The sequence below is a fragment of the Cornus florida genome, unplaced genomic scaffold (genome assembly GCF_030987335.1).
Source record: "Cornus florida cultivar Cherokee Brave unplaced genomic scaffold, ASM3098733v1 CherokeeBrave_3.0.0_Hap2_Chr10, whole genome shotgun sequence".
In the NCBI taxonomy this organism is placed as follows: domain Eukaryota; kingdom Viridiplantae; phylum Streptophyta; class Magnoliopsida; order Cornales; family Cornaceae; genus Cornus; species Cornus florida.
The window spans coordinates 56,209,034-56,236,708 of NW_026775580.1; positions in this window are offsets into that span (position 1 = coordinate 56,209,034).

The window sequence follows — 27,675 nt, forward strand, 5'->3', positions numbered from 1 at the left end:
GTTGGATTTGATTCAAAAGGAATTGACTGTCTTTTATCAATGCAATCCTTGGGCTTTTATGCCCTTGGAACACTTGGTTTCACAACAACTTTCCTTGAATTCTTTTTGGTAGGCAAACCATGAAAATGTTCATTATCAAGTAAAGACTCAACTTCATCAAATTCATTGGCTATGCATTTTTCAACAACACACACTTCTTCATGCTTGTCTATTGAATTCGGGGTTGGATTAAAGATGTTTAACTTCACCTTCATGTGGCCAAATGAGATTTTCATTATCGTCGTCCTACAATTGATGGTGGCATTTACGGTTGCTAAGATGGGATGGCCAAGGATAACTAGAATTTGGCTCTTGGGATTTGGAACCGGTTCCGTATCTATGACAACGAAATCAATGGGGAAGAAGGAATTATCAATCTTAATCACAACATCCTCTATAATACCCCGGGGCTTTTTGATGGATCGGTCGGCAAGTTGTAAAACCACCGATGTCGGTTTCAAGTCTCTTAAGCCCAATTTAACATTTTGTATGTTTGGGCGATGGATAAAGCTTATAGGTTAATTAAATGTAATTTTATCTTTGGATGAATGTAATTATGGCTTTAATTTAACCATTTGAAAGTTCAATGATATAATTTAATTTTTTCCATTGTATTTTAAGTGTAAATATTTTTTAAAGCCATGTAATCTTCATCAAAGGTTGCTATGAAGCTTCAAGAAGGTCCAAGAGGGTTTAATTTGGGTTCAGAAATTTTTTGAAATTTTTTAGAATTTTTCGGGAATTTTTTGGGCCAAATAATGATTTCTGAAATTTTTGGCGGTTTTCCGACGGCTGGAGATCTTCCAGCAGCAAGGGCAGCGCTAGAATAAGGATTGGCGATCCGGTGCGGCGGGGTCCACATGCGTCCACACCAGCAGCCGTTGGATGATGATCAGTGGTGAGACATGATCCCATGTAGCGCACCATAGGTGCATATGGAGCGCACCCAATAGAACGACATGTGAAGATCACGCTCCATATATTGCCAGTACTAACTAGCACGTGGTAACATGTGCCACGCGCTGTCACATACTGCAATTGCATGAACGCGCGTGCAAACGCGTGGGACACTTGGATGGTGCATGACAAGCGCGTCGTGGTCCGTGGGTGGACGTGTGACCTGTTTTTGTCTACTGCTAATGCATAGGACCTTACGGTAGAATTCCATACTGGTTTTTATGATTATTTTGTGTTGTTTTCACCCATTAAAATGTGAATTATTGCCAAAAAAATGAATTTTTAAGTTATTCTCCGCTACTTAAAGATAGTGGGAGTTTAATCGGGTACAATAATTATAGCACTTAATAATTATTTAGTTTTTAATGTTAAAAACTAAATCCATTGACCATTATCTGTCATTTATTTATTTATGTGATGTATGAAATGCATGAATTAGATAATTGTTAATTAATTATTGTTCATGCATTGGATTCATGATATCTATTTAAATGATTTGATTTATATTAATTAAATTATGAAAATAAATTGGATTTGATTACTAATTAATTAGAGGGCACTTAAAGGGAAATGAAAAATTATTTGTTAAAAAATTATTTTAAAAAGTGTGCCTCAAATTAAATATTAGTGAATTATTTAAAGTTCAAATATTTTCTAAATTTAATTGGATTAAAATCAAGGCATTTTGCATGCATCAAATCATGTATGTGAATAAATGAAAAACGCTAATTATGAATGATTAAAAATTGAGTAGGAGCTGAGATTTTTATACATTACCCCACGGCCTTCGTTATTATAACCATTGTAATTAAATATTTAAAAATAAAGCCCCATGCATGATTTGAAGAATCTAAAAATTACAAGAATGGTTGCCTCATGAAAATAAAAATATTAAATATTCATTATGATTGGATCTTTAAAAATAAGGCCCCATGCATAATTTAAAGAGTCTAAGATTATAATGATAAGATATTTAATATTTTATTTTCTGTTGAAGCATTAATAACGTTACACACTCAATCTAAAATTGAGAGTGTTAGCTCCCCAACGGAGTGGTCTACACTAGGTGATTTTAGAAAGGCTACACATATTCGGGAATCATTTCATATATAGACAAGGCATTGTCTTAAGAGATATGGAAAAGATGGGATTTGTCCGCCAATAACAATAGTGAACTTCGCCAGCCGAATAAGTTATTAGCATATTGGTTATCCGATTTTTCATGCAGTGGTTAAGGGACCCATATATTATTTTAATGGAAGTGCTCGCCTAATAGCAAATAAAGCTCAACAATAGTAATAATGAACTCCTCCAATAGGATAAGTTATTGACTTATTGATTGTATGATTTATTATACAACGATGTTGAGGAACCCACATTAATTAAAAGGGATTGTTCACCAATAGTGATAATGAACTTTTATTCTATTGATGTGACGGCCTTGGATTTTACAACTGTGACGACCCTGGTTTTAGGCCAGCGTATCCTGTGATGAACCGAAGATTGACCAGATAACAGATCCGATACGCGGAAGCGAAAATAGAAAACAAGACTTTAAGAAGTCAAAATGACATTCCATGAGGTCGTGGAACTCAATGAGAACTGATGCGGAAGCAAAAGGTAAAAAATATGACAAATAAGCCCCCAGGGGCAAAATAGTCATTTCTAAAAACTGTAGATTCGGGTGCCACCGAGCACATCGCTGGAAGGACAACAAAAAACTAATCAAGATGGACTCAAGAATCGCATGATTCGAAGTCCGAACGAAGGAGAAACGGCATGACGACGAAAAATGGACACTTAAAGCTTTAAGGGCAAACTGGTAATTATCTAGAAATATTCGGGTGTAACTGAGCACACCGTTCGATAGACAACGAAAAATTAACCAAGTTCAAAAAAAAATTTACTTGAATCGGAGTCCGGACGAAGGAGAAAAGCCCAAAAGAAGAATTAACATCGCGGCAGCCTGACGAGGGGCCATGACAGCCCCATGCGCACGCCCATGCGCGCGCTGGGTGCACCATGGCTGGCAGCAGCCCATAAAGCTGCTGTGTGGTTTTTTTTTCAAAAAACTCCAGAACAGAGGCTGAATTTGGAGGCCTAGATGATTTTTTTTGCAAAAGCACAAAGAAGAAACCTCCCTCAAAATTGAGTTTTCTACGTGACTCGCGAGAGAATTAAAAAAAAACTCACTAAAAAATGGCCAAAATGCCCTCTCAAGAAATCTGGTCAAAAAAGCTAAAAAGCTGCTAAAATGAAACTGGAAGCTAAAACTTCACGAGGGATTTCCGGTACCAAGACGATGTTTTCTGAAAAAAAAATGAAGAAGAGACCCCCCCCTAAAATCACGTTTTCTAATTGACCATGTTGAAAGAAGAAAAGAAAACTGATGTGAAAGGTCTAGAATGCCCCTAGATCAGATTATGCAATAAAGTTGTAACATGAGTCCATAAGAGGCTCAAATCACCAAGGATGAGTTTTTCTTGAAAACGATCATGTACGCAAACGTAACTTACCTATTTGGACGTACTACAATGGTCCACGGCTTAAAAATACCACCGATGCAAAATCCGACCTCCCAACGGCGAAAAAGGCAAAAATGGACTTGAAATGGGAAAAATGAGAACCAAAATTGACAAATGATTTCAAATTACCGTTTGGCCTTTGGCCACACTTCAAACATGATTTATGAGACCCTATGAAAGAATGAAAATGAAATTCCCACACCCGATGCAAAAGTTATGACACAATGTCTAAGCATTTTTCAACATTTTCATATTAAGCCTTGAAAACAAAAGTGCGTAGAAAGCAAGGTACATGTCATTGGCTTCCGGCCTCATCTCATACATGTCAAATACATTGTAAAGAGTGTACTTATGTACACATTACAAAAATAGAATCAAATTTACACAGTTTGACATATAAAGTTATAAATGGCATTTCAAGCCAACATTTACAAGAAATGAGAACTTCAAGTCTTCAAATCATCCAAGCATGATGTGAATCCCGAACCTTGATCCCAGTACCTGAAAAATGTCCCCACTACGTGGGTGAGTAACATAAAGCTACTCTTAGGAGATGAGCATGCATCGACCTAGCATTTTACAATTCTATCACCTTAAGGTGAAACATGTTAGAGGGGCTCATGCCACCTAACGTCTATGTCAAAGTGAGACTCAGGAATCATCCTAAGCTACTCATGTAATTGAAATGAACTATGGCATACAAGTATACATGCTCAAGTACACCAAACTGTATTAAAACATGATACACGACATTCAAGTACACATGCTCACAAGTATACTAAATCATGTTAAACGGGATAAGCAATATCTAGCATACATACACAAGTATAAGATATATGTATAGAGTACTCATAAATCAAGTATACAAACACAAGTATACTAAGCTAAACACATACGCACAAGACAAGTATACATGGCACAAGTATACAAAAATGAAATCCGCACACACAAGACAAGCATACTAAGCGTAAATACACTAGATAGAGTTTAGATACACCAACAAGGATACAAGTTCAAGTATACAGTTTCAGTTATACTAAATGAGATCAAAATACATAGGCAAGCACCAATTCTCAAGTTATAAGTAATCCATGATTAACAACTTGAAATTGAATGCGAAATTAAAGTAGAAATACTAGGACATGTGGTCACTAGACCAAGCAAGTATTTTCGGGTAATTACGACCCACAAGGCACTACCTAGTGCGTACATGCATACGTTATTCCGGGCAATTACGACCCACAAGGTACTACCTAGTGCGCACTTATGACTTAAAAGACTCTTGTCTCCATACTAGAGCCAAACCCTAGCCATCACATGAAATATGTCCTTACAAGCTTTCCAAAATCAATAAGTCCAAAACTTATACAAAAATCAATAAGTTAGACCAAACTTATACCAAATCCACTAATGCATAAAACCATCTTCTATGCACAAATAAGGTTGAATCCACACAAACCATGTCCTATAATTCAAGTCTAGATAGCATATGACATGTCAAGCCTCCAATATGCAATTTATACACCAAAACAAGAATATTTTACAACAATTGAACCACATTACCACACTAAGCCACAAGTACTAAATAAGTCCCAATTTAGTAACTAGCTTCCAAGGTAAACAATTATAATATTCTAATAAGTTATACACCTACACATGATATATCTAAACAAGCTATGCAAGTCAATGATATTTTATATCATGCTAAGTCCAATTACCATTTCAAGAGGTCTCCAGTACTAATTCTACATCAAATTAGTAACATGCTCACAAGGTGATTAAATAGACTACATTTCAAGGGATTATCAACCTATTACCTCCAATATCAATTTAAGTGACCAACACACTGAAAATAAAATTAATTAAGCTCATTAATTAATTTTTTTCTAGATTTTCAAACATATCCAAATGTCCTCATTTAATATATGTTAAAGAACTCACCATGGCCTACCTTAATATCATTTTACAAGTTAGTTTCATGCTTGATACAACTATGTGAATTAATCTTTCACAAAAGATAAATATTAAATAAGTCTTGCAATTCTTACTCAAATGCTCCAAATTTAATATATGTTACTCAACTCACCAAGGCCTAATTTACTAGCATGCCATAATTTAATTTTAAACTATATATCATCATTAGAATTAAATCATAAATAAGAAAATAAATAAATTAAATTCTAAAAACTTGAACAAGGCATGCTCACAAGTTGTATATGCTTATAAAATAATCAATACAACAATAATATAAATCTAAGACATCCCCTACCTCAATTTGAGATGAAAATCTGAAAAGCCCACCGAAAAAAAAGTGCTCCGAATCCGACGATACCGAAGGGTTTTGTCGGGGACAACACGATTTACATGAACCCACAAGAAGCCCCATCAAAATCACAACTTGACTTCAAACCCAAACTCAAAATTAGGCCAAAAATGGATTCTAATAAGGGTGAAAGAAGCGCGTAGTCAACATGAATATAAAGCGCAAAGGCCCTACTATGTTCTGACAAAGAAATTAAGTTCAAATGAGGAGAGAGAAGGTGGAAGCCTCCCTTGGGCTGCCATGGAAGCTTCAAGTCGTGCAAGAGAGTGGGGAAGATGAAAAAATAAAATATCTCATCCCCGTTTTATAGAAATCTCAAAAAGTGTCCCAAACTGGCCCCGCCTGGTCCGGAAAAGTGAAATTTGAGCAGACACGCTCAAATGATAAAACTCTGTTAACAAAAAAGATTCAAAATGAGAAAATAAGAATAACAGAAGAAACGGCGTTAAAAACCGAGTTCCGAGCAGAAAGTTATGCCCCAAACAAGTTTGGCACAAACCGGGGCCAAAAACCCTGAAACTGGAAAACATCGACCAGAAGGGACTTCTAAGAGTTTACGACTCGACGAAAAGTGAAAATGAATCCCGTACGAGGAACTAGGCTCAAAATAAGATAATTTGCAACAACTTTCATGAATTGCACAATGACCTCCACAAAAAGGGTTAACTGCAAAACTGCCCCAAAATGAAAATATCTTCCAAAAGATATTTTCTTAGATACCCCTGAAATAAAATATCTTCAAAAGATATTTACGAAAAAAAACCCCAAGCAAAGAAATTAGTTTCAAAGAATTATGCATCCATGCCCCTATGGATACTGGGAGCAACCAGAGTACTTTCCTGCAAAAGTAAAGATACGTATTTCGTGGAAACCACTCACGATAAAGATACGTGAAGTTAAAAACCAACTTCGAGCACAAGAAGTGAGGTTTTGCCAACAAAGTGACAAATGGGGAAAAGACGAAATAGGGAAAAGGACAAAAAGGGAATAAGGACAAAAAAATGAATAGTGTCGAAAAACGTAAATTGTGGAAATGACTCGGTCCTCAAAGGAAGTTGTCAATCCAAAGGAAAGAGTCTCATAAACCATTTTTGAGCACTCGAGACGACACTAAGTGATGAGAAACTGAACTCAGAAAAGAAATTTCAACGAAAAAAATTCATCCGTAAAATTCTGAGGAAAAAGGAAAGGAAGGAAATGACCAGGTCATTACAACAACCCAATGCATCCTATGATGACCCAAAAGTTGATCTAAAATACAAAAGCAAAAAAAAGAACAAGGCATTTAGAGATGTACGTCATCCCTAAGATGCCAAAGTGAGCTTCCATGAGGTCACGGAACTCAAAGAGAACAAAAGCAGAAACAAAGGTCGAAACGTGCAAAATCCGTTAATCAAGGGTAAAATGGTCATTTCATAAATAAAAAGGGAAATTTGACTCCAGGCAAGTCAAATGAGGTTCATACAACCTAATCTAATCATTTCACAGCATTCCAAGAGGTTCTAAGAACTTTGGCCAAGAATCCCACAAAACACCTATTTCTAATTTATGCAAAATCCAACACTGTCTCACTAAAACATTACTAACTCCAGCTATGATTTGAATATGAAAATAGTGTTGGTACCATTGGAAAGCTAACTCAAAATCCTTGAGTTTAGAATAAGGAGTCACCCAATTTGGACTAGAAATGAAGGAGTTATGACCATTTGAAGTCAGAGCAATAGAACTGTCCCAAAACTGAAGAATAGTGAGCTGAGGCATTTAGCTCAACCTTTGGTCGACTGAAATGAACCCAGAATCACCAGAAGTCTAAAAATTGAAGAAAATCACTTAGGGCAGCCGAAATGAAGAAATGGTCGACTGGTTGTGACCCAAACAGTGCGAAAGCTACTGGAAATTGACTTATAACCATCCAATAAAAACTAAAAAACCATCAGTCGTCCGAAATGACTCGAGAAGGTACAAAAGTACCTGTTATGCACCAAAATGTTGAGGCTTCACCTAAGCCTCAATTCCCATTATGAATTAGTCCAAAAACAATGGGTAAAACCTATGTAAACATGCCAACAAACATAATTTACATATTTCAATGAAATACAATGACTCACGGCTTCATACATGTCAATTACAAGAATTTCAAATGTCAAACCTCCAAAGTTGGTTAAAATACATTTGAAATAAAATATAGTACCAAATGAGTACAAGTGGTAATATAAACATACTTGGCCAATGGCCTCATTACATACATATGAAATACATCTCAAAAGGTACACTTATGTGCACATTACATATTTAGAACAAAATATACAAGTTTTGACATTTTAAATCAAAAATAGCATTTCATGCTAACAATTGCATGAATCAAATACTTCAAGTCTACTAAACATCCAAGGCATAATGCGAATCCCAAATCGTGATTCCTATACCTGAAATATATCCCAACATTGAGGGTGAGCAACATAAAGTTACTCGTAGGGTGATGAGCATGCAAAAGACCTATCGTTTTACTGTTCATTAAATTGATATAAATTAATCCATACGATTTATGCCACCTAACGTCTATGTCCAAGGTGAGACTCAAAGAGCATCCTAAGCTACCTTAAAACAATTCTAGCATAAACCACATCATTCATGCAATTTAAACAACATAGAAAGTATGCGGTACATGATAAGCGCTGAATATTGCATATTCAAACGCCCTTATTTGCATTAGTTAAGTCCATTAGTTGTTTATACTGAATTTATTAGACTTAATTGCATTCTTTTGTTATTTTTAGGTTGGTTCCCCTAAGAGAGGTAAAAGTGACGCTTTGATAAGTTTTTGAAGATCAAAGTATGCCGTTGTAGGGGACCATAGTTTTGGCCAAGTCAAATGATCCATGGAGCTCATAATGCTCGTTGCTTAAAGCTTTAGGAAGAAGGCTTGCATTTTTAGCCCATGAAAAGGAGGTCAAAAGCAGCAATTCAAAGGCAGAGAGACCAAGCCCCGCGGGCGCCCGCCCAAGGCCCGCGGGCGCCCGTCCTGTGCTTGCAGGTGCCAGCCATTTTACAGACAGCTCTGCATTGTTTCCTCCAATGCTGTCCCCTTGACTCTTTTGTGTGGTCTTGATTTCTCCTAGGGTTGGTGAGCCACGAAAATGGAGGGAAAATGAGATTATTTTGGCTAGATAAGGGCTTGGAGGCTAATGTTTTTGGGATCTCACATTTTAGCAAGCTTCTAGAGAGAGAAATATTGTAAGGTGAGGGGTTTGTGTGTTTTTGAGCTCAAAGGGTGAAAATGATGGGGATAATGATCATCTCTCCTTCATCCATTGCTCCTATGGGTAACTAACTCCCTATCTAGGGAGGTGATGATGCCCTCTCTAGTAAACATGTCCTAGTCTTGATTTATTTTGGGGGAAATGATGTATATTTATGATTTTTCACAATCTAGAACATTCATTTTGATGTAATGAATTCTAATCTCCTTAAATGATTATGTTAAAGTTATTATCCTGTCTTAGATTCTAATTTCTTATGATTATGTGGCTTGTTTTTCACAGTGACAATGGAAATAAGGTTGTGGAATGGTTTTAATGGCATGATGTTTAGGAAGTTTGATAATCTATAGCTTAGAGCCTTCCTTTAATAGACTATTCTTGATTTCTAGCTTTATGTGCTTTTATCATGTGATTAAGGGCTTGATAATCTCTAGCTTAGTGAGCATGTCTAAGGCTACACCCTAGTTTAGGTAGTTAAAGCATGTAAAGCTTTGATAGGCTATTCTTGCATATTGATTTCATGAACTTTTTAAAGGTAATGTAGCAATTTTATGTTGTTACATTCCATGATTATATTTATATATTGTTTTCCCAAGTTAATATCAACAAGCATGTTAATAGGTTAGGTAGTGGATTCATTTCCCTAGACCTCTCTTTCTAGATTTCTTTCTCTTGAATTCCTTACATTTATTGTTTTATGTGCATTTCAATTCTAGTTACTAAGTGACAAACCAATCAATACTCTATACACCTTTTATCAAACTATAAGTGAATTTAAAAACCTTGGTTGCCATAAACTTGCAATCCCAGTGGCTCAACTTACTGGACCAATAGCCCTATTTTACAATGATTTGTGCTATTGTAAAGGGTTGATTTATTATAGATTGAATCTTAATCGATCAATTTTTCGCGCCGTTGCCGGGGATTATATTAAAGTTATTGTCTTGTCTTAGATTCTAATCTTGTATTCCATGGTCATATTTATATATTGTTTCCCCAAGTTAATATCAACTAGCATATTAATAGGGTAAGTAGTGGATTCACTTCCCTAGACCTTTCTTTCTAGATTTCTTTCTCTTGAATTCCTTGCATTTATTGTTTTATGTGCATTTCAATTCTAGTTACTAAGTGGCAAACCAATCAAAACTCTATACACCTTTTATCAAACTAAAAGTGAATTTAAAGACCTTGGTTTCCATAAACTAGCAGTCCCAGTGGTTCGACTTACCCATCCAATAGCCCTATTTTACAATGATTTGTGCTATTGTAAAGGGTTGATTATTATTGATAGTCGACAAGACCCATCAATTTTTGGCGCCGTTACCGGGGATTGCAAACGGTTTTGTAACTGAGGTTTTAGGATTAACTTTGGTTTGGTTGTGAATATTGTGATCTTGTGGATATTTTCTTATTGGTTTCGACTAATTTGTGTTTCAAGTATTCTAGTGAGATTCTAGGTACTCAAGGCTTGCTGAGGGAAAGCTAGCAAATTTGTAAGTCTAGACGACTTCAGGTAAGTTTGCGAAGTTCTAGTTTCAAAGTTGTGAATATCTTGAATGTGTTTAATTTAGAGATACTTAGCTTATGGAGCCCTTGTCGAGGCTATTTATTGTTTTTCTATATTGCAAAGCATTGGTCCTTGTCATGGCCATTTACTTTTCTGTCTTGATTGATAATTGAGGAGAACGGGAACATCGTATGTGGATGTGATGGTGAAGGGATATTAGGTTTGTTGTGAATTGTGTAGTTGATGTTAGGCCATAGGTCACTATCCTTGCCTACTCTTGAAGTGCCAATTGATATAAATTCACTTGAAAAAACTCTTAGAAGAAACCTTAGGGAATCAAAAATTTAAGAGGACTTGATCTTAAGAATAATCCAATGGCGAATAATGAAGCAAATGTCGGGAATGAGGGAATTGATAATAATAGGGCTGAAATTCCAAATGTTGTTCCTATGACTCATAAGGACCATTTCATCCCTACAACTTATGTCTCTCCTTCTTGCATAGTGATGCCAAACATCGATGCAGCCTAATATGAAATCAAATCTAGTGAAATTCAAATGTTTCCTTCCTTTTATGGCTTGGAACATGAGGACCCTTATAAGCACCTTGATGAGTTCCTTGAAATCTGTTCCACCATCGAGCTTAGGGGCTTCCCTGAAAATGCTCTCCATTTGTATCTATTCCCATTCACCTTAAAAGATAGGGCAAAATATTGGTTGAACTCCCTTGTTGCAAATTCCATTACTACATGGGCTCAATTACAACAAGAATTCTTAAAAAAGTATTATCCAGTGAGTAAAACCAACCTAATGAGGTGTTCCATTCTTAGCTTTTCACAAAGCGAGGGGGAACAACTCCATGAGACTTGGGAAAGACTTCAAAACCTCCTTAGGAAATGTCCGCACCACCTAATTCCAAAATGGCAATTGGTGCAAGCTTTCTATGCTGGTTTAACCGACACCCATAGATTCATGGTTGACTCATCATGTGGAGGGATGTGCATGTCTAAAAGTGCGGATGAGGCATGGACCTTACTTGAGAATTTGAGTGAAAACTTATTGCAACATAATTCTCGTAATGCTCCAACCTCAACCAATGCAAAGAACACCAACCCATGTCAACCGAAGACAATGAGGGAAGAGTCTTCTCAAGTGGATGCCATAGCTCATAAATTCTATCAATTGATGGCACCACATTTCTCTCCTTCCTTGTCTCAAAATTCAGCTAGTGCGGTATGTGCATCATGCACTAGTCCTTTCCATCTCTCAGAAGATTTCCCACACTAGAGCAATTTCCTAGTCCCAATCAAGAGCAAGCAAATGCGATGTTTTCCAGGCCCGGAAACAATCTTTATTCTAATACCTATAATCCGAGATGGAGAGATCATCCGAATTTTTCGTAGAGGCAACCAGCCCCAAAAAATTCAAATTTTTCGAATCAACGGCATCAAAATTAGCCCCCTTCTCAATTTAAACATAGGCAATTTCAGGCCTCTTCAAGTTACCGTCCCCCTTATAATCCAAATGTCTCGAAATCAACCTCCAGCGTTTCCAACTGATGAAATTCTCGCTGCAAATAAGCAAATGATGGAATCTAACAAGCAACTGTTGACATCATTGCAGGCCACTCTCCAAATGGTTCATTCCCACACTCAGTCCATTGCTAAACTTGAAAATCAAGTAAGACAAATAGCTACTTCAATGAACCAACTTCTTCAAAGAGATAAGGGGAAGCTTCCCGCTCAACCATTTGAGAATCTTAGAGGGATGAATGTGATTGACGAAGCCCCTCCTCCGAGTGGGCCTACTCATAAACAAGTCCAAGCAATCACCACCCTTCGGAGTGGCCGAGTTGTGGACAACAAGGTTGATGGAGGGAAAGAAAAAGTTCTTCCTCCCAAAAATCCAAATCCTAGCTCTTCTAATCCAAAGCTCACTCATGAAGATCCAAATTCTAGCACTGAAAATTCCAAGCTTGTCATCCTAAATGTGGAGACTTCTTATGAGCCTAAGGCTCCGTTTCCCTAACATCTCCAAGAGTCGACACATTTTGGAAACAAAAATTGTAAAATTCAAGACATGTGGGAAGTCTTCAAGCAAGTAAAGATCAACTTGCTTCTCTTGGATGCTATTAAGCAAATCCCTCCCTATGCAAAATTCCTTAAGGATTTGTGCACTCAAAAGTGCACTTCCAAAAATTATTTGCCAAAGAAGGTAAGATTAACTGAAAATGTGAGTGCAATCATTCAACACAGTGCTCCTCCAAAGTATAAGGATCCGGGCATCCCAACTATCTCGTGTGTCATTGGCGATAAGAATATAGAGAGGGCCCTCCTTGACTTAGGAGCTAGTGTAAATTTGATTCCATATTCAGTTTACTTACAGCTTAAATTGGGAGATTTAAAGCCAACCTTCGTGATCTTGCAGCTTGCCGACAGATCAGTCAAGTACCCACGGGGCATTCTTGAAGATGTGATAATCAAAGTGGACAAATTCTACTTCTTGGTAGACTTTGTGGTTCTTGACACGGAACCGGTCCATGATCTAAAGAAGCATATTCCTGTGATCTTCGGTAGGCCATTCTTAGCTATGGCTAACGCTTCAATTAATTACCGAACCGGGGTGATGGACATTGCCTTTGGAAATATGCAAGTTAAACTCCATATTTTCCATGCCACTCAACATCCTTCCGAAGAGGATGATTGTTTCCTAATTGATGTGGTCGATGAAGTGGTTGAAGAATCTCTCCCCTTCATTCTAAGCAAAGATCGTTTGTAAACTTGCATATCCCATTTTGACCTCTTGAACTTTGATATTGACCAAGCCATCCAAGAAGTGAATTTGTTGCTTGACATTGGTGCTATCATGGACTTTCCTCCTTAGAAGGTGCCAAAAGAACCACTTCCTCAACTTTTCACTACTCCTTCAGTCCCTTCCTTGAAATCTCCACCACAACTTGAGTTACAGCCGCTCCCGGCCCACCTCAAACATGTGTTTCTTGGTGCAAGTCAAACTCTTCCAGTCATCATTACTTTGAACCTTTTAAAGGATCAAGAAAATAGCCTGTTAGCGGTGTTACAAGAGTACAAAGAAGCTATTGGCTGGGCAGTGGTTGATTTGAAAGGAATCAACCCTTCTATTTGTATGCACTGCATTCATTTGGAGGACGACGCTAAACCTTCTAGAGAGGTGTAGCGCTGATTGAATCCCAACATGAAAGAAGTGGTTATGAAAGAGGTGATTAAGCTACTAGATGCGGGAATCATCTACCCCATATCTGATAGCAAGTGGGTGAGCCCCACTCAAGTTGTTCCTAAGAAATCCGGCCTCACCGTTATTAAAAATTTAGCGGGAGAGCTCATGCCACAACGCACCACCAACGGGTGGTATGTGTGCATTGGCTACCGGAAGCTAAATTCTACCACTAGGAAGGATTATTTCCCACTCCCATTCATTGATCAAATCCTAGAGAGGTTAGCCGGCCAAAGCTACTATTATTTCCTTGATGGTTATTCCGGCTATAACCAAGTGGCAATTGATCTGCAAGATCAAGAGAAGACCACATTCACATGTCCCTTTAGAACATTTACTTATAGGCGCATGCCCTTTGGGCTATACAATGCACCGGCAACCTTCCAAGGGTGCATGATGTCCATATTTTTTGATATGGTTGAAAAATTCTTGGAAGTGTTCATGGACAATTTTTCCATCTTTGGATCTTCCTTTGACTTCTGTCTCTAAAATCTATCCCTTGTGCTTCAAAGATGCAAGGAGACAAATTTGATTCTAAGTTGGGAAAAGAGCCATTTTATAGACCAAGAAGGCATTGTCTTGGGACATGTCATTTCAAAGAGGGGAATTGAGGTCGATAAGGCTAAAGTTGAGTTAATCTCTAACCTTCCTTCTCCTAATTTTGTCCGTCAAATCCGTTCCTTCCTTGGACATGCTGGCTTCTATTGCCATTTCATCAAAGATTTTAGCAAAATCTCTCGGCCCTTGTGTAATCTTCTTGCCAAGGATGTTCTGTTCAATTTTGATAAAGCTTGTTTAGAAGCTTTTAAGAAGCTCCGTTCTCTTCTCTCATCAGCCCCAATCATGAAACTGCCCAATTGGTCTCTTCCATTTGAGATCATGTGTGATGCATCCGATTATGCATTGGGTGCGGTTTTGGGCCAGCGTGTGGACAAGCTTCCGCATGCTATCTATTACATTAGCAAGACTCTCTCTGATGCTCAGTTAAATTACACTACCACTGAAAAAGAATTGCTAGCTGTGGTGTGTGCCTTAAATAAATTCCGCTTTTACCTTCTAGGATCCAAGGTCATTGTCTTTTTAGACCATGCCACTCTAAGGCATTTACTTACCAAAAAAGAGACCAAACCTCACCTAATTCGATGGATACTCTTACTCCAAGAGTTTGACATTGAAATTTGGGACAAAAAAGGGACAGACAATGTTGTCGCCGACCATCTCTCTCATTTGCTCATTGAGAAATCTTCTGAATTTGCCGCAGTTCGTGATTCCTTTCCGGATGAGCAACTATTTTAGATTTCTCATTCAAATCTTCCATGGTTTGAGGATATTGTCAACTATCTTGTGGTAGGAAAAATTCCCTCCAATTGGTCAAAACAAGAGAAAGACCGGTTCTTCTCCCAAGTCAAGCATTTTTTTTGGGATGATCAGGAATTATTCAAGTATTGCCCGGATCAAATCATCCGGAGATGCATTCCCGAAAATGAATTCACAAGTGTCCTAAATTTCTGCCATACCCTTGCTTGTGGGGGTTACTTCAGTGCCAAGAAAACCGCTAATAAAGTCCTTCAAAGCGGATTCTACTGGCCTTCGTTGTTTTGGGATGCTTACTATTTCTGTAAATCTTGTGAACGTTGCCAAAAGCTCAGCTCCATGTCTAGAAGAGACATGATGCCCCTCACTCCTATCTTAATCATAGAAATTTTTGATGTGTGGGGGATTGACTTCATGGGACCATTTCCATCTTCTTATGGCTATGAGTATATTCTTGTAGCGGTGGATTATGTGTCTAAATTGAGGCCGAGCCTACCAAAACCAATGATCATAAAGTTGTGGTTAAGTTCATTCAATCGAACATTTTTAGTCGTTTTGGTACGCCTCGAGCACTCATTAGTGACGGTGGATCTCATTTTTAAAATCGTTATCTTAAATCCGTCCTTCTTAAATACTCCGTCCTTCATAAGGTTGCCACACCTTATTACCCTTAAATGAGTGGTCAAGTGGAAGTATCTAATCGTGAGATCAAGCATATTCTAGAAAAAACGGTTCGTCCGGACTGCAAAGATTGGTCATTGAGACTAAACGATGCGCTTTGGGCCTACCGGACAGCATATAAGACGCCCATTGACATGTTGCCGTATCGACTTGTCTTTGGCAAAGCTTGTCATCTCCTGGTCGAATTAGAGCACCGTGCATTTTGGGCCATAAAAAGGTTCAACTTCGATCTTCAACAAGCCGGCTCTAATCGTAAATTGCAGCTCAATGAGCTTAAGGAAATTCGCAATGATGCTTATGAAAGCGCCAAAATCTATAAGGCAAAGACTAAAGCATTTCATGACAAGCACATTGTCAACAAGTCTTTTGGCCCTGGACAGAAGGTTTGGCTTTTCAATTCTAGATTAGGACTCTTTCCCGGTAAACTCCGTTTACGGTGGGATGGTGCATATGTCATCACTGCCGTCTTTCCTCATGGTGCAATTGAACTCCAAGATCCTACCTATGGATCTCTATTTAAGGTTAATGGCCAAAGGCTTAAGCCTTATGTTGATGGCATAGTCCCAATTCGCAAAGTAGAGAAAGTCCTATTGACGGACCCAATTTACGAGGACTAATGCGCCATGCAATCCTGGTTCATCTAGCTATCGACGTTAAATTTAGCACTCATGGGAAGCAATTCTTCCAATTTCCCAACTTCCTTCTTTCAAGTTGCCTTGGCCGAGAATTCTCCAAAAATTAGCTAAGTTTAACCATAATGTGACCTCTTACAAGAATTGTCTCAAGTGGCATTCCATAAGTCACATTTAGTTAACTTAGTCATTTTAAGGTCTCGATACCATTTTTGAAATTTTTCAAGGTCATTTCGGCAATTTTCTCGACTAATCCAAAAATCATGGGAATTTCGGGCATCAACAATACCGCTTTGGTAATTGAGCTCCGATTCTCATTTCGAAGGTTTTACGAGGTATCTCGGGTCTAAAGGGGCTTAAGTTTCCAATTCCAGAGTTTTTCACCCCCGACCCAGCCTCCGTTAGGCCAAAATCATTTCATCACTTCAAAAAGGGGTTTTATGCCCAGAAACCACAGGCGCCCGCCATTTCAGGTAATGGAGTTGCTTGGCCGCGGGGCCCGACCGAAGCTCTTATAAGAACCCATGGGCACCCACCCAAGACCTGCAGGCTCCCGCCATTTTTGGTAGTGGGCTCTCCACTCCGCGGGAGCCCGCCTGGCGTGCGCGGGCACCCCCCCTCGCAATAGCATTAAAATAGGCTAGCAAGCCCATTTTAAAACATTCTAAATCTCCCCCTCCTTCTCCCTATTTTGCCCCACTCTCCCATACCTTCTAAATTCTTCATTTCCTCCTTCCATCTCCTCTTCTTTCATGCCACCTACCTTAGCTATCCATCATCCTTCCCTTTCCATCCTCCTCAATCTTCCATCACCAAGAAAAAGGGGCTTTTGGGTTCCTTCATTGTTGGTAAGCTCTCTACTCTCTTTTTCTCTCAATTTTTGATCAATGGAGGACGGGATTGCATATATGGAGGATTGGCGAATGTTTGGAGATTGTAGTTTATCTATTGCAGGTCCAATTTTTCATATTTTTACATCTCTAACTACCTTTTGTCTCTCTTTCCAATTTTTGTGCACGCCAGTTGTTCGATAAATTGCCCGAACCAACTTTTTCACTCAAATGGCATCCAAAACCTCTTCCAAGCGAGCTCGTTGTTCCGAAGGACCTTCAGGGAGGCACCTACGCCAAATTGGGCAGAAACCCAATTTGACATCCAAGAGGGCTTCGAAAATAATCCGGAAACCGCGTGGGCGGTCCGCGAATTGATGGAGCATGGCCTCACCTCTCTTTTCAAGCCACGCGCTAGTGGTTACTATCCACGCGTGGTCTGCTTATTTTACGTGAACATGTTCCATTCATGCGACAAACATCATTAAGACCACTGTTAATGGCATTATTTTAAGTTCAAACTTTGGGACTGTGCCACGGCTTTGCTCTGCCTATTGGCATCTCCGGTGGCTGAAGCAAGTGTACCTCTGTACGTTGCACCTCCGGATAATCTAAAAGTGGCAGACGTTGTGAAAGAAATTTGCCACAACTAGTATACCAACAATCGAACAACCAGCACCAATAAGTCATTTCTCTCATGCCGGCTCTGGTTCTTGGACTCGGTCCTGGCCAAAAAATGTCCTTCCTGTGCTGAGGCATTCTAAACGTAAAGGGGCTTTTCTAAATGCCCTTTATGCCGCTGAGAAGGAACAGTAGTTTTAGGTCCCGCAGCTTGTCTGGGATCAAATTCTCAAGGTCTACAATGACCTAATTATGTTACGATTGAGCAATGCCATCACCTGGGCATTTCCTTTTCCATACTTAATCACTCGGTTGCTCAAGAATAAAGGGTTCAAAGCTTCCCGTAATGAGGAGAAGCTGACCGATGTTTTTCATTTTGACCTTGGGGTTTGGAAGTCCAGCACAGTTTAACCCAAGACTTCCCGTTAAGCTCGCATAGGTGACGTGTTAGATTGGGGAGCTCCAGCTGCTTCTGTTGCTCCGGCTCCACCTGTTGCTCCTGTTGCCCCGCTTCCACATGCTATGCCTGAGGCCGCTTATGACTCGCTCAACACTCATCTTCATACACTCCAGCTGCGAGTCAAGGGCATTGAGGGCATCCTTATGGACTTCCGTCATGAGACTCTGGAGAGGCTTCAGGCGACTCAGGATGGACAGGCATTGTAGACCATGCTCCAGACCCTGATTGACTACGCCCCAGGCGGCGCCGGTGGCTCATCCTCCACCCTGATGGAGTGATTTTGTGCTTTCCATATCTATCTTGCTTTCTAGTAGTACTTGTTAGACTTTATTTTGGGCCGCGTTTGGCATTTACTTTTCAGTTCTTATTTTTGAACTTTTAACTACAATACTTTTACTACTTTGCAGGAATATTTGGTTTTTAGCTAAATAAAATTGCAGTTATTTATATTCATTTTTGTTTTGGATTCATTTGATGCTTGTGGTGTATAGATGTCTTTTGACAGGTTTTTGAATTCAAGTTTGGGGGCATGCTCTTGGAATTCGCAATGTGGCTTATTTTTGCGCCGCCAATGAATTTCCTCCTCCACTTGGTACTATTGTTCCATGTACCCTCTTTTCAATTTCATTTTCATTCTTTGTCTTCTCACATTGAGGACACTGTGACATTCAAGTTTGGGGGTGCATTATTGCACTTTTGGTATTACACTTTTGCTTGCATGTTTAACTTGATTCATGTAAGTTAATAAAAATCATTTTTAGGAAGCAACGATAGAGTAATCTTGGAACTTGCTAGAGATTGAAGTATATGTTTAATACTTTGTGTATAGAGGCAAATGATAATTTTTGAAAATAAAGAAAAATCTGAAATGATCATGTGAATTCAAACTGGTTTGTATAAAGGCTTCAATTAGATTTTTGTCGGATTTCATACTCTTCTATGCTTCACGCTGCACAGATGCACACCGAAAACTCAATTGTGAGGCATGCAACTTGATTGACCTTAACCTTGACTCAATTGATTTGAATTGATGACCCTAATGAATGGATATCTTTGGCATAAATAAAAAAAAATAAAAAAAAAAATGAATAAGGATAATGACCAGTTTAAGTTTGTAGCCTTGCTAACTCGAGTTATTAAGCCCTAGGAGTGTCTTTACACTTAGCACCCTAAAGCCATCCGTTTTGGGAGTTACTGGCCTAACACTTGCTACATGGATTGGTTAGAAAGCTTAAGGGACTTAGGCATTTCACTGTTAGTCACAAAAATAAAAATAAATAAATGTGGTTCGTTGGAGTTCGTAGCCTTGCCAATTCGAGTTATTAAGCCCTAGGAGTGTCTTTATACTTAGCACCCTAAAGCCGTCCGGTTTGGGAGTTGTTGGCCTAACGTTTGCTACATAAGGTGGTTAGAAAGCTTAAGGGACTTCAGTATTGCATGACCATACTATGTATCTAAAAAAAAAAAAAAAAAAAAGCAAAAGTTGTATTTTAAATAAATTAATGCCTTAGAGACCTCATTCAAAAAGGGAAATTCAATGATTGAAGCTTATGTTTTGAAATTGGAAAAAGAAGGTAAACGCTACATATTAGGAATCCGATTCACTTTCACTGAAGTCAGAGTTGATTTCTACTAAAGAAATGATAATTGAAGTATTTATATAGACTATGATGTTGATGCATGAGATTTAAAATTTGTTTAGCCATTTTGTTTATCAAGGCTTCATATATGCAAGGTAGTTTGCTTAATGATTCCATCTCCAATATTATGTCTGTTCTAGGTTACGTTTAAGCTTTGCATATATTTTCTTGCGCCATGATTGCTGCATGTTGATAGCATTTCAAATGTTGTCATTTTTGTTAAGAGTTTCATTTTTGGTTTTGCTATGGGACTAGCAAAATGTAAGTTTGGGGGTGTGATAAGTGCCGAATATTGCATATTTAAGCGCCCTTATTTGCATTAGTTAAGTCCATTAGTTGTCTATACTAAATATATTAGACTTAATTGCATTCTTTTGTCTATTTTCAGGTTGGTTCCCCTTAGAGAGGTAAAAGTGACGCTTTGATAAGTTTTTGAAGATCAAAGTATGCCGTTGCCGGGGACCGTAGTGTTGGCCAAGTCAAATGATCTACGAAGCTCATAATGTTCATTGCTCAAAGCTCTAGGAAGAAGGCTTGCATTGCTAGCCCGTGAAAAGGAGGTCAATAACAGCTATTCAAAGGTAGAGAGACCAAGCCCCGTGGGCGCCCTCCCAAACGAGCAGAAAGATGGACAACCGCGGGCACCCGCCCAAGGCCCGTGGGCACCCGCCATTTTGCAGACAGCTCTGCATTGTTTCTTCCAATGCTGTCCCCTTGACCCTTTTGTGTGGTCCTGATTTCTCCTAGGGTTAGTGAGCACGAAAATAGAGGGAAAATGAGATTATTTTGGCTAGATAAGGGCTTGGAGGCTAATGTTTTTGGGATCTCACATTTTAGCAAGCTTCTAGAGAGAGAAATATTGTAAGGTGAGGGGTTTGTGTGTTCTTGAGCTCAAAGGGCGAAAATGGTGGGGATAATGATCATTTCTCCTTCATCCATTGCTCCTATGGGTAACTAACTCCCTATCTAGGGAGGTGATAAAGCCCTCTCTAGTAAGCATGTTCTAGTCTTGATTTATTTTGGGGGAAATGATGTATGTTTATGATTTTTCACAATCTGGAGCATTCATTTTGATGTAATGAATTCTAATCTCTTTAAATGATTATGTTGAAGTTATTGTCTTGTCTTAGATTCTAATTTCTCATGATTATGTGGCTTGTTTTTCACAGTGACAATGGAAATGAGGTTGTGGAATGGTTTTAATGGCATGATGTTTAGGAAGTTTGATAGTCTATAGCTTAGGGCCTTCCTTTGATAGACTATTCTTGATTTCTAGCTTCATGTGCTTTTATCATGTGATTAAGGGCTTGATAATCTCTAGCTTAGTGAGCATGTCTAAGGCTACACCCTAGTTTAGGTAGTTAAAGCATGTAAAGCTTTGATAGGTTATTCTTCCATATTGATTTCATGAACTTCTTGAAGGTAATGTATCAATTTTGCGTTGTTTCATTCCATAATCGTATTTATATATTGTTTCCCCAAGTTAATATCAATTAGGATGTTAATAGGGTAGGTAGTTGATTCACTTCCCTAGACCTCTCTTTTTAGATTTCTTTCTCTTGAATTCCTTGCATTTATTGTTTTATGTGCATTTCAATTCTAGTTACTAAGTGATAAACTGATTAAAACTCTTTACACCTTTTATCAAACTAAAAGTGAATTTAAAAACCTTGGTTGCCATAAACTAGCAATCCCAGTGGTTCAACTTATCCGACCAATAGCCTTATTTTACAATGATTTGTGCTATTGCAAAGGGTTGATTTATTATAGATCGAATCTTAACCGATCAGTACAACGCAACAAGATATTCAATATATAAGTATACATACACAAGTACACAATTAATATTGAAATGCACGTAAAATAAGCATACAAGACATAAGTATACTAGGCTATCTCGAAGCTAAATCATCAATATACAAGTGCACACACCAAGTACACTAAACAATTTTGAAATGGAAATGAAACATATATACAGGTATACATTCATAAGTATACTGGGTTATTTCGAAACTAAATCGTCAATATACAAGTGAACACACCAAGTACGCTAAATAATATTGAAATGGAAACGCAACATATATATATATATATATATATATACAAGTATACATTTATAACTATACTAAGCAATATTGACATACATGGCGTACAAGTATACAAACTCAGGTATACTAAACAAAGAATGAAATCTCATGCACTAAATCACAAGTTACAAGTAATCAACGATTAACAAGTTAGAATTGAATGCGAAATCAACAAGTGGTGGAAAGACAAAGGACATGTGGTCTCAATGACCAAACAAGTGATTTCGGGTTACTAGCCGCAAGGTAATACCCAGTGCACACTATATGTTATAAAGGGAACTCTCATCCCCCGTACTTGAGCTATGCCCTAGCCGTAACATATTCCAATGTCCATACAAGCTTTCCTAAAGTCATAAAGTCATGCAACAAGTATATCACATATACACAATGCACATTGTCAATTACCATGCACAACCAAGTCATGGAATACACACAAGATATGCCCTAGGCCTTGAAGTTACAATGGCATAATAATGTTATATAAGTAAAATGTTTATGCTAACAATTTAAATTATAACTTCAACTCACGGAATACTATTATGTAATCATACAACAACTTTCAAATTATAAATTAAGCAAGAATTCAACATCAATACCTAATTACCTTAGTCGAAGCATATAAATGGAATTTAATTAACTTAAATAATTAAATTCTCAAGATTACAAAGCAATTCCAAAATTTTTATAAATAATATATGTCAAAGGTCATATCAAGACCTAATTTAATTCCATGTCACAAGTTAATTCTACATTAGGTATAACTAGGTGAATTAAATTTCATACAAAAAAATAATTAAATAAAGTTTTTAAAACTCATTTAAATATTCTCAATTTAATATATGTTAAAGAACATGTCAAGGACTAATTTTAAATCGTGTTACAAGTTAATTCTACATTAGTTACAACTAGGTAAATTAAACTTAATGCCAAGAAAATAATTAAATAAAGTTCTCAAAACTTATCCAAATATTCTCAATTTAATTTATGTGAAAGATCATAGCATGATTATTCCATATATCATCTCAAATATACAATTAAGTGAATAGAACACTTAAAATAAAATTAATTAAACTAATTAATTAATTTTTCTAGATTTTAAAACAACTCCAAATATTCTTATATTCACATATGTTGAAGATCATACCAAGACTTAATTTAATATCATATTACAAGTCAATACCATGCTACATACAACCATGTGAATTAAATTTTCATACAAGAAAATAATTAAATAAAAGTCTCAAAACTTATTCAAATATTCTCAATTTAATATATGTTAAAGAACATACCAAGGCCAATATCATGCTACAATTTAATTCCATGCTATATACAACTATGTTGAATTTTATACAAAGAAAATAATTAAATTAAATTCTAGATTATAAACAGAGGCATGCATACAAGTTGTATAAGCATCAAAAACATGTAGGACACCAAGAATCAAATCCATATCCCCTACCTCAATTTGAGATGAAAATCTCAAAAGCCACCAAAAGGAAACCGCTTCGAATCCGACGATACTTCGGGGTTTTGTCGGGGACAACGAGGGAAGCAACTATCCCTTTTGAGGCAACACCAAAATCCAAACTTGACTTCAAACTCAAACCCAAAAAATAGCCGAAACCGGATTCCAATAGCGGCGAAACAATGATCTCGCCAAGCCCGATAATAAAGCCTTAATCATCGAGGCAAAAATCAAAGGGGAAAGGCATCAAAAGAAGAGAAAAAGGGTGGTAGCCCTTGGCTGCCATGGTGGCCGGCCATGGAGGAGAGACAAGTTTTTGTCAGCGGCAACCGGGGTCAGAAACCCTAAAATTGGAAAAAATGACCAGAAGACAATTCTAAGAGTACGCAACTCAACAAAAAGTGAAAATGAATCCCATACGAGAATCCAGGTTCAAAATAAGGCATTTTACAATAATTTTCGTTAATTGCACAATAGCCCCTACAAAAAAGGATAACTGTACAATTGTCCGAGAATGAAAATATCTTCCAAAAGATATTTTCTTAAAAACCCTAATCAAAATATCTCCAAAGATATTTATGAAAAATACCCCAAGAAACGAAAATATTTTTGAAGAATCCTTTCATCCACACCCCTACGGGAAAAGAAAACAATCGGCGAGCTTTTCTCCAAAAGTAAAGCTACGAATTTTGAGGAAATCAATTGGGATGAAAACTTATGAATTCAAAAATCAACTCCAAACATGAAAAGTGAGGTTATGCCAAAAAAGTGACAAACAGGGAAAAAGACGAAAAGTAAAAAGTGTCGAAAAAATATGTGGAAATGATGCGGTCCTCACAAGGAAGCTGTCAATCCAAAAGAAAAAAATCTCGGAAACCATTCCCGAACACTCGAGACGATACAAAGTGACAAAAAACCAAACTCAGAAAAGAAAAGTCAATGGAAAAAATTAATCCATAAAATTTGAGAGAAACGAAAAGAAGAAAAATGACCAGGTCATTATAATTGAGATTTATTAAACTATGTGGTTGACAAACTCATTTTAATTTTAAATATGCATAATAATATTAATAATTCACCTTGCTTATTGTATGAATGCATTTATATTCAGATTAATTATGTCTAATTCATTTAATCCGCTTGCTAACATATTCAATGTAACTTGACCTCATTTATACGGACTGGAAAAATGAACTTAGATATTTTACTCATAATGTAAGGGTACAAAAATGTATTTACTACTCCTATACCTAACCCCTTTTACTTTTAGATACCCAGGAGGACATTAATGCTTTTAATAAGTAAAATAAGGCAAGTGATATGGCTCGGTGCCATATTCTAGAGTTTGTCTCGAATATGCTCCAAAGCTAACATTTGTATTATTTTATTTGTTTCAAGCATAATGTTAAATCTCAATGAGATGTTTGGATGAGATTGATAGAGCATATGCCTAAGTATTATGTCAGACTTGCATACCATTGAGATAGCCTATGGAACTCGAGTAAAAGATCGTATTTTGAAAATGATTGTTTATTATTTAAAAATTAACTGGAGATCAATATGGCTAACTTGAGTGATAAGCTTCAAGTTGACATGATTATTGCCTTGTTGCCAAACTCGTTCGGCTCTTTTAGAGTGAACTAAATAAGGAACCAGTTTGAGTTTACACTCGCTGATATTCTTATAGAGTTTGTAACATATGAAAGGGATAATCAAAAGTATGGGCGTTGCTATCAATCTAACCTAATCTATATCATCTTCTTCTAGGCCCAAGTGGAAGGGCAAAGGAAAAGAAGGAGGATGATAATAGGACTAGGCATGCACAAAACTTGGGGATCGAAAAAGGTTAAAGGAAATAAGGTAGTGTATGTTTAGAGCGGCCAACTAAGACACTCAAAGAACGAACTGTTTAAGCAACGACGTGGCATTGGAAAATGTATATTTAATTATTGAGTCATATTATGTGGTTGTATCTATTAATTCCTAATGGATAGATTCTGGAGCCACTAAACATGTTTGCAATTCATTACAATGGTTTCAGGATTCCAGAAGCCTCAATGATATGGATATATATTTGTCTTTTGACCTAATGGCAAGGTTGTAGCTAAGTCAGTGGGTGTATTACATCTGGAATTAGAAAGTATGAGGATATTAGTATTAGATAACTGTCTTTATGCACAAATGCTAGACGCAATCTCATTCTTATTTCACTTTTGGTTTATAAAAACTATGTTGTTATTTTTGGTAAAACTGCTTTTATAAAATTGAATAGATGTGTGATTGTTTCTGGTGCATTGAAAGATGGTTAATATACTATAACCGCCAGCTCTTAATTTTTGCATGACGTAGAAACTAATGTTGCATCTTCTAGATTGAATGTTAAGAGAATATTTGTTACTCCTGACTCATTATATTTTTAGTGTCTATTATTGGGTTGTAATCAGTCAAAATGAGATTTAAAGATTGGTCGAAGAAAGTTTATTACCTAGTGAGGTAGGGGAGCCTAAACCAACTTCTAAATCTTGTATTAAATAATGATAACCCTAAGGGCTTTAATCAGCCAAATAAAATAGACATAAAGAACAATTAGAGTAGGTACACACTGACATGTGTGGTCTTATGAATATCTAAGCAAGATTACTCATGTTTTGGATACATTTACCTGGTGTGACACAAGCCTTAAAATTTTGGTTTATTCCGAGAGTGTTAAGACTGAGGTGGAGCACAGATTAGGTAAACTTATCAAAACACTTCGATCTGATCGTGGATAAGTATTTCTTGGGATAGTGTAAAAACTATATGGTCAATGAGGGTGTTGTGTATTAGTTTTCCGCAATTGACGCTCAATGAATTAAGGTGTCAAATAGGAATAACATAATTCTGCTTAACATGGTTAAATCAATATTCAGTTATGCTACATTATCTCTTTCATTTTAGAGTTTAGCCTTGACGATATCGATGCACATTATGAACTGCATTCCATCTTAGTCTGTCTCGAGGATCCCTTTTGAGCTATGTTTTTTATTAAATCTTAGTTTGAATCACATGCACATAGGGGGTAGTCTTGCAAATATGCACTTGATATGGACAAGTAAGTTAAAAGCAGATCATAGGCATGCTTGATTTAATGGCTACTCTAAAGGCACTAAGATAAATTATTTTATGATCTCAATGATAAAAGTTGATTGTTTACACTCACTATTTATCTATAGGAGGATCATATTATGAATCACATACCTAGTAGCATAATGTTAGAGAATATGGTATGAGTACTAGTTGTACCACCTATGAGCACACTTATTATAGAGATTAAGAATTATAGATGAATTCCCTATTGACGTGTAAGCATCATCTAGTACACAGATTTCTGCATCGGTATATTGATGTAGTGGGAGGATTATCATCCAATTTGACAGAATCATATTTTTAGGTGAGACCTTTATGGACATCCTTGTTAAACATGAGTTGGACACAGTCAACTACACGGAAGCGTGAATCGATATGGATACAGATCGTTTTGGCAAGTTACTATGAAATCAGAGTTGGAATCTATGTATTATAATAAAATCTGGAATCTTGTAGAACTTTCTAGTAGGGTGATACCTATAGAAGACAAGTTAATTTACAAGAGGATACTAGAAGATTTCTTAGTGAATGAACCATGTGTGTACATGGTAATGTCATTATTTTTCTAATTCTATATATTGATAACATCCTACTCATTTATAATGATGTGGAAGCGTCATCATCATTAAAGAGGTAGCTGTTCAATTACTTTAAAATGGAGGATCTTCAAAATAGAAGTTATATTCCTATAATCAAGCTTTTGCAAGATTGCGTTAAAAGGAAAATAGGCTTATCTTAACAATTCTACGTTGATAAAGTTGAGACTAGGTTTGGTATAGAAAACTGAAAGAATGAGTTCTTGCTTTATTAACATGGATTGTTCTCTTTAGTAAGTAGTTTTCCAAGACTAGCAGAAGAGATTGAGCACATGATACTGGAATAATATGCTTTGGCATGTAGGATTCTCATATATGCAATGGTCTATACCAAATAGAATATCCACTACATTGTAGGGAT